We start from the raw sequence: 13,767 nt of genomic DNA on the forward strand, positions 1-13,767 counted from the left end.
GAAGGTAATAGCTGAATGGTATCTGTTGTGACCTGATCCTAGATCAGTATTCCTGGAGTAAGGGCTCCTATGTTGTCAGATGAAGGTAATAGCTGAATGGTATCTGTTGTGACCTGATCCTAGATCAGTATTCTTAGAGTAAGGGCTCCTATGTTGTCAGATGAAGGTAATAGCTGAATGGTATCTGTTGTGACCTGATCCTAGATCAGTATTCTTGGAGTAAGGGCTCCTATGTTGTCAGATGAAGGTAATAGCTGAATGGTATCTGTTGTGACCTGATCCTAGATCAGTATTCCTGGAGTAAGGGCTCCTATGTTGTCAGATGAAGGTAATAGCTGAATGGTATCTGTTGTGACCTGATCCTAGATCAGTATTCCTGGAGTAAGGGCTCCTATGTTGTCAGATGAAGGTAATAGCTGAATGGTATCTGTTGTGACCTGATCCTAGATCAGTATTCCTGGAGTAAGGGCTCCTATGTTGTCAGATGAAGGTAATAGCTGAATGGTATCTGTTGTGACCTGATCCTAGATCAGTATTCTTGGAGTAAGGGCTCCTATGTTGTCAGATGAAGGTAATAGCTGAATGGTATCTGTTGTGACCTGATCCTAGATCAGTATTCCTGGAGTAAGGGCTCCTATGTTGTCAGATGAAGGTAATAGCTGAATGGTATCTGTTGTGACCTGATCCTAGATCAGTATTCTTAGAGTAAGGGCTCCTATGTTGTCAGATGAAGGTAATAGCTGAATGGTATCTGTTGTGACCTGATCCTAGATCAGTATTCTTGGAGTAAGGGCTCCTATGTTGTCAGATGAAGGTAATAGCTGAATGGTATCTGTTGTGACCTGATCCTAGATCAGTATTCCTGGAGTAAGGGCTCCTATGTTGTCAGATGAAGGTAATAGCTGAATGGTATCTGTTGTGACCTGATCCTAGATCAGTATTCCTGGAGTAAGGGGTCCTATGTTGTCAGATGAAGGTGATAGCTGAATGGTATCTGTTGTGACCTGATCCTAGATCAGTATTCCTGGAGTAAGGGCTCCTATGTTGTCAGATGAAGGTAATAGCTGAATGGTATCTGTTGTGACCTGATCCTAGATCAGTATTCTTAGAGTAAGGGCTCCTATGTTGTCAGATGAAGGTAATAGCTGAATGGTATCTGTTGTGACCTGATCCTAGATCAGTATTCCTGGAGTAAGGGCTCCTATGTTGTCAGATGAAGGTAATAGCTGAATGGTATCTGTTGTGACCTGATCCTAGATCAGTATTCCTGGAGTAAGGGCTCCTATGTTGTCAGATGAAGGTAATAGCTGAATGGTATCTGTTGTGACCTGATCCTAGATCAGTATTCCTGGAGTAAGGGCTCCTATGTTGTCAGATGAAGGTAATAGCTGAATGGTATCTGTTGTGACCTGATCCTAGATCAGTATTCCTGGAGTAAGGGCTCCTATGTTGTCAGATGAAGGTAATAGCTGAATGGTATCTGTTGTGACCTGATCCTAGATCAGTATTCCTGGAGTAAGGGCTCCTATGTTGTCAGATGAAGGTAATAGCTGAATGGTATCTGAAGGTAATAGCTGAATGGTATCTGTTGTGACCTGATCCTAGATCAGTATTCCTGGAGTAAGGGCTCCTATGTTGTCAGATGAAGGTAATAGGTGAATGGTATCTGTTGTGACCTGATCCTAGATCAGTATTCCTGGAGTAAGGGCTCCTATGTTGTCAGATGAAGGTAATAGCTGAATGGTATCTGTTGTGACCTGATCCTAGATCAGTATTCCTGGAGTAAGGGCTCCTATGTTGTCAGATGAAGGTAATAGCTGAATGGTATCTGTTGTGACCTGATCCTAGATCAGTATTCCTGGAGTAAGGGCTCCTATGTTGTCAGATGAAGGTAATAGCTGAATGGTATCTGTTGTGACCTGATCCTAGATCAGTATTCCTGGAGTAAGGGCTCCTATGTTGTCAGATGAAGGTAATAGCTGAATGGTATCTGTTGTGACCTGATCCTAGATCAGTATTCCTGGAGTAAGGGCTCCTATGTTGTCAGATGAAGGTAATAGCTGAATGGTATCTGTTGTGACCTGATCCTAGATCAGTAGTCCTGGAGTAAGGGCTCCTATGTTGTCAGATGAAGGTAATAGCTGAATGGTATCTGTTGTGACCTGATCCTAGATCAGTATTCCTAGAGTAAGGGCTCCTATGTTGTCAGATGAAGGTAATAGCTGAATGGTATCTGTTGTGACCTGATCCTAGATCAGTATTCCTGGAGTAAGGGCTCCTATGTTGTCAGATGAAGGTAATAGCTGAATGGTATCTGTTGTGACCTGATCCTAGATCAGTATTCCTGGAGTAAGGGCTCCTATGTTGTCAGATGAAGGTAATAGCTGAATGGTATCTGTTGTGACCTGATCCTAGATCAGTATTCCTGGAGTAAGGGCTCCTATGTTGTCAGATGAAGGTAATAGCTGAATGGTATCTGTTGTGACCTGATCCTAGATCAGTATTCCTGGAGTAAGGGCTCCTATGTTGTCAGATGAAGGTAATAGCTGAATGGTATCTGTTGTGACCTGATCCTAGATCAGTATTCCTGGAGTAAGGGCTCCTATGTTGTCAGATGAAGGTAATAGCTGAATGGTATCTGTTGTGACCTGATCCTAGATCAGTATTCCTGGAGTAAGGGCTCCTATGTTGTCAGATGAAGGTAATAGCTGAATGGTATCTGAAGGTAATAGCTGAATGGTATCTGAAGGTAATAGCTGAATGGTATCTGTTGTGACCTGATCCTAGATCAGTATTCCTGGAGTAAGGGCTCCTATGTTGTCAGATGAAGGTAATAGCTGAATGGTATCTGTTGTGACCTGATCCTAGATCAGTATTCCTGGAGTAAGGGCTCCTATGTTGTCAGATGAAGGTAATAGCTGAATGGTATCTGTTGTGACCTGTGCTGTTTCGACCTCTCTGAGCCCTGTCTCCCCGTCCTCAGGTAACTCTACAGAGACGGCCACGGTGGATGAGAACACTCATGAGTTCTTCACGGAGCTGACAGAGCCTGGTACCTACAGAGTCCAGGTCACCACACTGAGCTCCGCAGGAGACTGTGAGGCCAGGGAGAGCACCGCGTATACAGGGCTCACCTTCTATCTCAGTATGTATAGCCTGACCCTAACACTGACATTGACCCAGACACTGACCTTAACCCTAACCCTGACCCTATCACTGATCCTAACCCTGACCCTAACACTGATCCTAACCCTGACCCAGACACTGACCTTAACCCTAACCCTGACCCTGACCCTATCACTGATCATAACCCTGACCCTAACACTGACCCAGACACTGACCTTGACCCTGATCCTATCCCTGACCCTAACACTGACCCAGACACTGACCCAGACACTGACCCTAACACTGACTCTAACCCTAACCCTGACCCTGATCCTGACCCTAACCCTGACCCTAACACTGACCCTGACCCTAACCCTGAAATTCTGTGTTTTACTGTATATGTTTTAATTGTCCAATAAATCCCCAAAACAACCATTGAATGCCCCAGGCCCCAGTGGAGAGGTGCTGGAGCAGCCCCAAGAGCGGCCCCAGGGTGTCAGTATCAGGCTGCTGGGCTCCAGTACTGCAGCGGTGTCCTGGGCCCTGTCCTCTGAGAGCCACAACGGCAGCCTGGTGTCAGTCCTGTCCCTAACCTGCCTCCGACCCAGCCTCAGCCAACGCATGGAGAACACATACTGCAGTGAGGTAAGACTGACTAACCTGCTAGTCTGTAGCAGTTCATAACCCTTTATAAACAACCTACTAGTCTGTAGCAGTTCATAACCCTTTATAACCAACCTGCTAGTCTGTAGCAGTTCATAACCCTTTATAACCAACCTACTAGTCTACATAGCTGTTTACAACCCTTTATAACTAACCTGCTAGTCTGTAGCAGTTCATAACCCTTTATAACCAACCTGCTACTGTATATAGCTGTTTACAACCCTTTATAACCAACCTGCTAGTGTATATAGCAGTTCATAACCCTTTATAAACAACCTACTAGTCTACATAGCTGTTCACAACCCTTTATAACCAACCTGCTAGTCTACATAGCAGTTCATAACCCTTTATAACCAACCTACTAGTCTACATAGCTGTTCACAACCCTTTATAACCAACCTGCTAGTCTACATAGCAGTTCATAACCCTTTATAACCAACCTACTAGTCTACATAGCTGTTTACAACCCTTTATAACCAACCTGCTAGTCTACATAGCTGTTCACAACTCTTTATAACCAACCTGCTAGTCTACATAGCTGTTCACAACCCTTTATAACTAACCTGCTAGTCTACATAGCTGTTCATAACCCTTTATAACCAACCTGCTAGTCTACATAGCTGTTCACAACCCTTTATAACTAGTCTACATAGCTGTTCATAACCCTTTATAACCAACCTGCTAGTCTACATAGCTGTTCACAACCCTTTATAACTAGTCTACATAGCTGTTCATAACCCTTTATAACTAGTCTACATAGCTGTTCATAACCCTTTATAACTAACCTGCTAGTCCACATAGCTGTTCATAACCCTTTATCACCACTAACCACCTATCAATATACTGATACAGTCTATCACCACCTATCAATATACTGATACAGTCTATCACCACCTATCAATATACTGATACAGTCTATCACCACTAATCAATATACTGATACAGTCTATCACCACCTATCAATATACTGATACAGTCTATCACCACCTATCAATATACTGATACAGTCTATCACCACCTATCAATATACTGATACAGTCTATCACCACTAACCACCTATCAATATACTGATACAGTCTATCACCACCTATCAATATACTGATACAGTCTATATCACCACCTATCAATATACTGATACAGTCTATCACCACCTATCAATATACTGATACAGTCTATCACCACCTATCAATATACTGATACAGTCTATCACCACCTATCAATATACTGATACAGTCTATCAATATACTGATACAGTCTATCACCACCTATCAATATACTGATACAGTCTATCACCACCTATCAATATACTGATACAGTCTATCACCACCTATCAATATACTGATACAGTCTATCACCACCTATCAATATACTGATACAGTCTATCACCACCTATCAATATACTGATACAGTCTATCACCACCTATCAATATACTGATACAGTCTATCACCACCTATCAATATACTGATACAGTCTATCACCACCTATCAATATACTGATACAGTCTATCACCACCTATCAATATACTGATACAGTCTATCACCACCTATCAATATACTGATACAGTCTATCTAACCACCTATCAATATACTGATACAGTCTATCACCACCTATCAATATACTCAATATACAGTCTATCACCACCTATCAATATACTGATACAGTCTATCACCACCTGATACAGTCTATCACCACCTATCAATATACTGATACAGTCTATCACCACCTATCAATATACTGATACAGTCTATCACCACCTATCAATATACTGATACAGTCTATCACCACCTATCAATATACTGATACAGTCTATCACCACCTATCAATATACTGATACAGTCTATCACCACCTATCAATATACCACCTATCAATATACTGATACAGTCTATCACCACCTATCAATATACTGATACAGTCTATCACCACCTATCAATATACTGATACAGTCTATCACCACCTATCAATATACTGATACAGTCTATCACCACCTATCAATATACTGATACAGTCTATCACCACCTATCAATATACTGATACAGTCTATCACCACCTATCAATATACTGATACAGTCTATCACCACCTATCAATATACTGATACAGTCTATCACCACCTATCAATATACTGATACAGTCTATCACCACCTATCAATATACTGATACAGTCTATCACCACCTATCAATATACTGATACAGTCTATCACCACCTATCAATATACTGATACAGTCTATCACCACCTATCAATATACTGATACAGTCTATCACCACCTATCAATATACTGATACAGTCTATCACCACCTATCAATATACTGATACAGTCTATCACCACCTATCAATATACTGATACAGTCTATCACCACCTATCAATATACTGATACAGTCTATCACCACTCACCACCTATCAATATACTGATACAGTCTATCACCACCTATCAATATACTGATACAGTCTATCACCACCTATCAATATACTGATACAGTCTATCACCACCTATCAATATACTGATACAGTCTATCACCACCTATCAATATACTGATACAGTCTATCACCACCTATCAATATACTGATACAGTCTATCACCACCTATCAATATACTGATACAGTCTATCACCACCTATCAATATACTGATACAGTCTATCACCACCTATCAATATACTGATACAGTCTATCACCACCTATCAATATACTGATACAGTCTATCACCACCTATCAATATACTGATACAGTCTATCACCACTAACCACCTATCAATATACTGATACAGTCTATCACCACCTATCAATATACTGATACAGTCTATCACCACCTATCAATATACTGATACAGTCTATCACCACCTATCAATATACTGATACAGTCTATCACCACCTATCAATATACTGATACAGTCTATCACCACCTATCAATATACTGATACAGTCTATCACCACCTATCAATATACTGATACAGTCTATCACCACCTATCAATATACTGATACAGTCTATCACCACCTATCAATATACTGATACAGTCTATCACCACCTATCAATATACTGATACAGTCTATCACCACCTATCAATATACTGATACAGTCTATCACCACCTATCAATATACTGATACAGTCTATCAATATACTGATACAGTCTATCACCACCTATCAATATACTGATACAGTCTATCACCACCTATCAATATACTGATACAGTCTATCACCACCTATCAATATACTGATACAGTCTATCACCACCTATCAATATACTGATACAGTCTATCACCACCTATCAATATACTGATACAGTCTATCACCACCTATCAATATACTGATACAGTCTATCACCACCTATCAATATACTGATACAGTCTATCACCACCTATCAATATACTGATACAGTCTATCACCTATCAATATACTGATACAGTCTACCACCTATCAATATACTGATACAGTCTATCACCACCTATCAATATACTGATACAGTCTATCACCACCTATCAATATACTGATACAGTCTATCACCACCTATCAATATACTAACCACCTATCAATATACTGATACAGTCTATCACCACCTATCAATATACTGATACAGTCTATCACCACCTATCAATATACTGATACAGTCTATCACCACCTATCAATATACTGATACAGTCTATCACCACCTATCAATATACTGATACAGTCTATCAATATACTGATACAGTCTAACCACCTATCAATATACTGATACAGTCTATCACCACCTATCAATATACTGATACAGTCTATCACCACCTATCAATATACTGATACAGTCTATCACCACCTATCAATATACTGATACAGTCTATCACCACCTATCAATATACTGATACAGTCTATCACCACCTATCAATATACTGATACAGTCTATCACCACCTATCAATATACTGATACAGTCTATCACCACCTATCAATATACTGTCTATACAGTCTCAATATCACTGATACACTATCACCACCTATCAATATACTGATACAGTCTATCACCACCTATCAATATACTGATACTGATACAGTCTATCACTATCACCACCTATCAATATACTGATACAGTCTATCACCACCTATCAATATACTGATACAGTCTATCACCACCTATCAATATACTGATACAGTCTATCACCACCTATCAATATACCAGTCTATCACTATCTATCAATATACTGATACAGTCTATCACCACCTATCAATATACTGATACAGTCTATCACCACCTATCAATATACTGATACAGTCTATCACCACCTATCAATATACTGATACAGTCTATCACCACCTATCAATATACTGATACAGTCTATCACCACCTATCAATATACTGATACAGTCTATCACCTATCAATATACTGATACAGTCTATCACCACCTATATACTGATACAGTCTATCACCACCTATCAATATACTGATACAGTCTATCACCACCTATCAATATACTGATACAGTCTATCACCACCTATCAATATACTGATACAGTCTATCACCACCTATCAATATACTGATACAGTCTATCACCACCTATCAATATACTGATACAGTCTATCACCACCTATCAATATATACAGTCACCACTAACCATCACCACCTATCAATATACTGAGTCTACAGTCTATCACCACCTATCAATATACTGATACAGTCTATCACCACCTATCAATATACTGATACAGTCTATCACCACCTATCAATATACTGATACAGTCTACAGTCATCCACCTATCAATATACTGATACAGTCTATCACCACCTATCAATATACTGATACAGTCTATCACCACCTATCAATATACTGATACAGTCTATCACCACCTATCAATATACTGATACAGTCTATCACCACCTATCAATATACTGATACAGTCTATCACCACCTATCAATATACTGATACCACCTATCAATATACTGATACAGTCTATCACCACCTATCAATATACTGATACAGTCTATCACCACCTATCAATATACTGATACAGTCTATCACCACCTATCAATATACTGATACAGTCTATCACCACCTATCAATATACTGATACAGTCTATCACCACCTATCAATATACTGATACAGTCTATCACCACCTATCAATATACTGATACAGTCTATCACCACCTATCAATATACTGATACAGTCTATCACCATCAATATACTGATACAGTCTATCAATATACTGATACAGTCTATCACCTATCAATATACTGATACAGTCTATCACCACCTATCAATATACTGATACAGTCTATCACCACCTATCAATATACTGATACAGTCTATCACCACCTATCAATATACTGATACAGTCTATCACCACCTATCAATATACTGATACAGTCTATCACCACCTATCAATATACTGATACAGTCTATCACCACCTATCAATATACTGATACAGTCTATCACCAATAACCACCTATCAATATACTGATACAGTCTATCACCACCTATCAATATACTGATACAGTCTATCACCACCTATCAATATACTGATACAGTCTATCACCACCTATCAATATACTGATACAGTCTATCACCACCTATCAATATACTGATACAGTCTATCACCACCTATCAATATACTGATACAGTCTATCACCACCTATCAATATACTGATACAGTCTATCACCACCTATCAATATACTGATACAGTCTATCACCACCTATCAATATACTGATACAGTCTATCACCACCTATCAATATACTGATACAGTCTATCACCACCTATCAATATACTGATACAGTCTATCACCACCTATCAATATACTGATACAGTCTATCACCACCTATCAATATACTGATACAGTCTATCACCACCTATCAATATACTGATACAGTCTATCACCACCTATCAATATACTGATACAGTCTATCACCACCACCTATCAATATACCAGTCTATCACCACCTATCAATATACTGATACAGTCTATCACCACCTATCAATATACTGATACAGTCTATCACCACCTATCAATATACTGATACAGTCTATCACCACCTATCAATATACTGATACAGTCTATCACCTATCAATATACTGATACAACCACCTATCAATATACTGATACAGTCTATCACCACCTATCAATATACTGATACAGTCTATCACCACCTATCAATATACTGATACAGTCTATCACCACCTATCAATATACTGATACAGTCTATCACCACCTATCAATATACTGATACAGTCTATCACCACCTATCAATATACTGATACAGTCTATCACCACCTATCAAATACTGATACAGTCTATCACCACCTATCAATATACTGATACAGTCTATCACCACCTATCAATATACTGATACAGTCTATCACCACCACCTATCAATATACTGATACAGTCTATCACCACCTATCAATATACTGATACAGTCTATCACCACCTATCAATATACTGATACAGTCTATCACCACCTATCACCACCTATCAATATACTGATACAGTCTATCTATCTATCAATATACTGATACAGTCTATCACCACCTATCAATATACTGATACAGTCTATCACCACCTATCAATATACTGATACAGTCTATCACCACCTATCAATATACTGATACAGTCTATCACCACCTATCAATATACTGATACAGTCTATCACCACCTATCAATATACTGATACAGTCTATCACACACCTATCAATATACTGATACAGTCTATCACCACCTATCAATATACTGATACAGTCTATCACCACCTATCAATATACTGATACAGTCTATCACCACCTATCAATATACTGATACAGTCTATCACCACCTATCAATATACTGATACAGTCTATCACACCACTAACCACCTATCAATATACTGATACAGTCTATATACTGATACAGTCTATCACCACCTATCAATATACTGATACAGTCTATCACCACCTATCAATATACTGATACAGTCTATCACCACCTATCAATATACTGATACAGTCTATCACCACCTATCAATATACTGATACAGTCTATCACCACCTATCAATATACTGATACAGTCTATCACCACCTATCAATATCTACAGTCTATCACCTATCAATATACTGATACAGTCTATCACCACCTATCAATATACTGATACAGTCTATCACCACCTATCAATATACTGATACAGTCTATCACCACCTATCAATATACTGATACAGTCTATCACCACTAACCACCTATCAATATACTGATACAGTCTATCACCACCTATCAATATACTGATACAGTCTATCACCACCTATCAATATACTGATACAGTCTATCACCACCTATCAATATACTGATACAGTCTATCACCACCTATCAATATACTGATACAGTCTATCACCACCTATCAATATACTGATACAGTCTATCACCACCTATCAATATACTGATACAGTCTATCACCACCTATCAATATACTGATACAGTCTATCACCACCTATCAATATACTGATACAGTCTATCACCACCTATCAATATACTGATACAGTCTATCTATCAATATACTGATACAGTCTATCACCACCTATCAATATACTGATACAGTCTATCACCACCTATCAATATACTGATACAGTCTCACCACCAATATACTGATACACCACCTATCAATATACTGATACAGTCTATCACCACCTATCAATATACTGATACAGTCTATCACCACCTATCAATATACTGATACAGTCTATCACCACCTATCAATATACTGATACAGTCTATCACCACCTATCAATATACTGATACAGTCTATCACCACCTATCAATATACTGATACAGTCTATCACCACCTATCAATATACTGATACAGTCTATCACCACCTATCAATATACTGATACAGTCTATCACCACCTATCAATATACTGATACAGTCTATCACCACCTATCAATATACTGATACAGTCTATCACCTACAATATACTGATACAGTCTATCTATCAATATACTGATACAGTCTATCACCACCTATCAATATACTGATACACTGATACAGACTATCACCTACCTATACAGTCTATATACTGATACAGTCTATCACCACCTATCAATATACTGATACAGTCTATCACCACCTATCAATATACTGATACAGTCTATCACCACCTATCAATATACTGATACAGTCTATCACCACCTATCAATATACTGATACAGTCTATCACCACCTACCTCAATATACTGATACAGTCTATCACCACCTATCAATATACTGATACAGTCTATCACTATCACCACCTATCAATATACTGATACAGTCTATCACCACCTATCAATATACTGATACAGTCTATCACCACCTATCAATATACTGATACATCACCACCTATCAATATACTGATACAGTCTATCACCACCTATCAATATACTGATACAGTCTATCACCACCTATCAATATACTGATACAGTCTATCACCACCTATCAATATACACTATCACTATCAATATACTGATACAGTCTATCACCACCTATCAATATACTGATACAGTCTACCACCTACAATATACTGATACAGTCTATCACCACCTATCAATATACTGATACAGTCTATCACCACTAACCACCTATCAATATACTGATACAGTCTATCACCACCTATCAATATACTGATACAGTCTATCACCACCTATCATTATACTGATACAGTCTATCACCACCTATCAATATACTGATACAGTCTATCACCACTAACCACCTATCAATATACTGATACAGTCTATCACCACCTATCAATATACTGATACAGTCTATCACCACCTATCAATATACTGATACAGTCTATCACCACCTATCATTATACTGATACAGTCTATCACCACCTATCAATATACTGATACAGTCTATCACCACCTATCAATATACTGATACAGTCTATCACCACCTATCAATATACTGATACAGTCTATCACCACTAACCACCCTGATGCCTGTTCCGGTCCTGTGATTGGTTACAGGAGAACACGACCAGTGACATCCTGTCCAACCTGACTCCAGGTGCCCAGTACAGAGTGGTGGTGTACCATACGAACGGTCCTCTCATCAGTCCTCCTTCCGAACCTGTTATCATAGTCATCGGTGAGTCCCTCAGACACTATACTACCTGGGCTGGTCTCTAATCTGTTATTATAGACATGGTCTCAGACACTATACTACCTGGGCTGGTCTCTAACCTGTTATTATAGACATGGTCTCAGACACTATACTACCTGGGTTGGTCTCTAACCTGTTATTATAGACATGGTCTCAGACACTATACTACCTGGGCTGGTCTCTAACCTGTTATTATAGACATGGTCTCAGACACTATACTACCTGGGCTGGTCTCTGACCTGTTATTATAGACATGGTCTCAGACACTATACTACCTGGGCTGGTCTCTAACCTGTTATTATAGACCTGGTCTCAGACACTATACTACCTGGGCTGGTCTCTGACCTGTTATTATAGACATGGTCTCAGACACTATACTACCTGGGCTGGTCTCTAACCTGTTATTATAGACATGGTCTCAGACACTATACTACCTGGGCTGGTCTCTAACCTGTTATTATAGACATGGTCTCAGACACTATACTACCTGGGCTGGTCTCTAACCTGTTATTATAGACCTGGTCTCAGACACTATACTACCTGGGCTGGTCTCTAACCTGTTATTATAGACATGGTCTCAGACACTATACTACCTGGGCTGGTCTCTAACCTGTTATTATAGACATGGTCTCAGACACTATAGTACCTGGGCTGGTCTCTAACCTGTTATTATAGACATGGTCCCTCAGACACTATACTACCTGGGCTGGTCTCTAACCTGTTATTATAGACCTGGTCTCAGACACTATACTACCTGGGCTGGTCTCTAACCTGTTATTATAGACCTGGTCTCAGACACTATACTACCTGGGCTGGTCTCTAACCTGTTATTATAGACATGGTCTCAGACACTATACTACCTGGACTGGTCTCTAACCTGTTATTATAGACATGGTCTCAGACACTATACTACCTGGGCTGGTC

At 39.1% G+C, this 13,767-nt stretch overlaps 1 pseudogene; it reads left to right on the forward strand.

Moving 5' to 3' along the window:
* Positions 1-13,767, forward strand: part of LOC127925744 (receptor-type tyrosine-protein phosphatase O-like) — a 119,208-nt pseudogene that overhangs the window by 46,243 nt on the left and 59,198 nt on the right.

Source organism: Oncorhynchus keta, unplaced genomic scaffold (genome assembly GCF_023373465.1).
Source record: "Oncorhynchus keta strain PuntledgeMale-10-30-2019 unplaced genomic scaffold, Oket_V2 Un_contig_6200_pilon_pilon, whole genome shotgun sequence".
Taxonomy (NCBI): domain Eukaryota; kingdom Metazoa; phylum Chordata; class Actinopteri; order Salmoniformes; family Salmonidae; genus Oncorhynchus; species Oncorhynchus keta.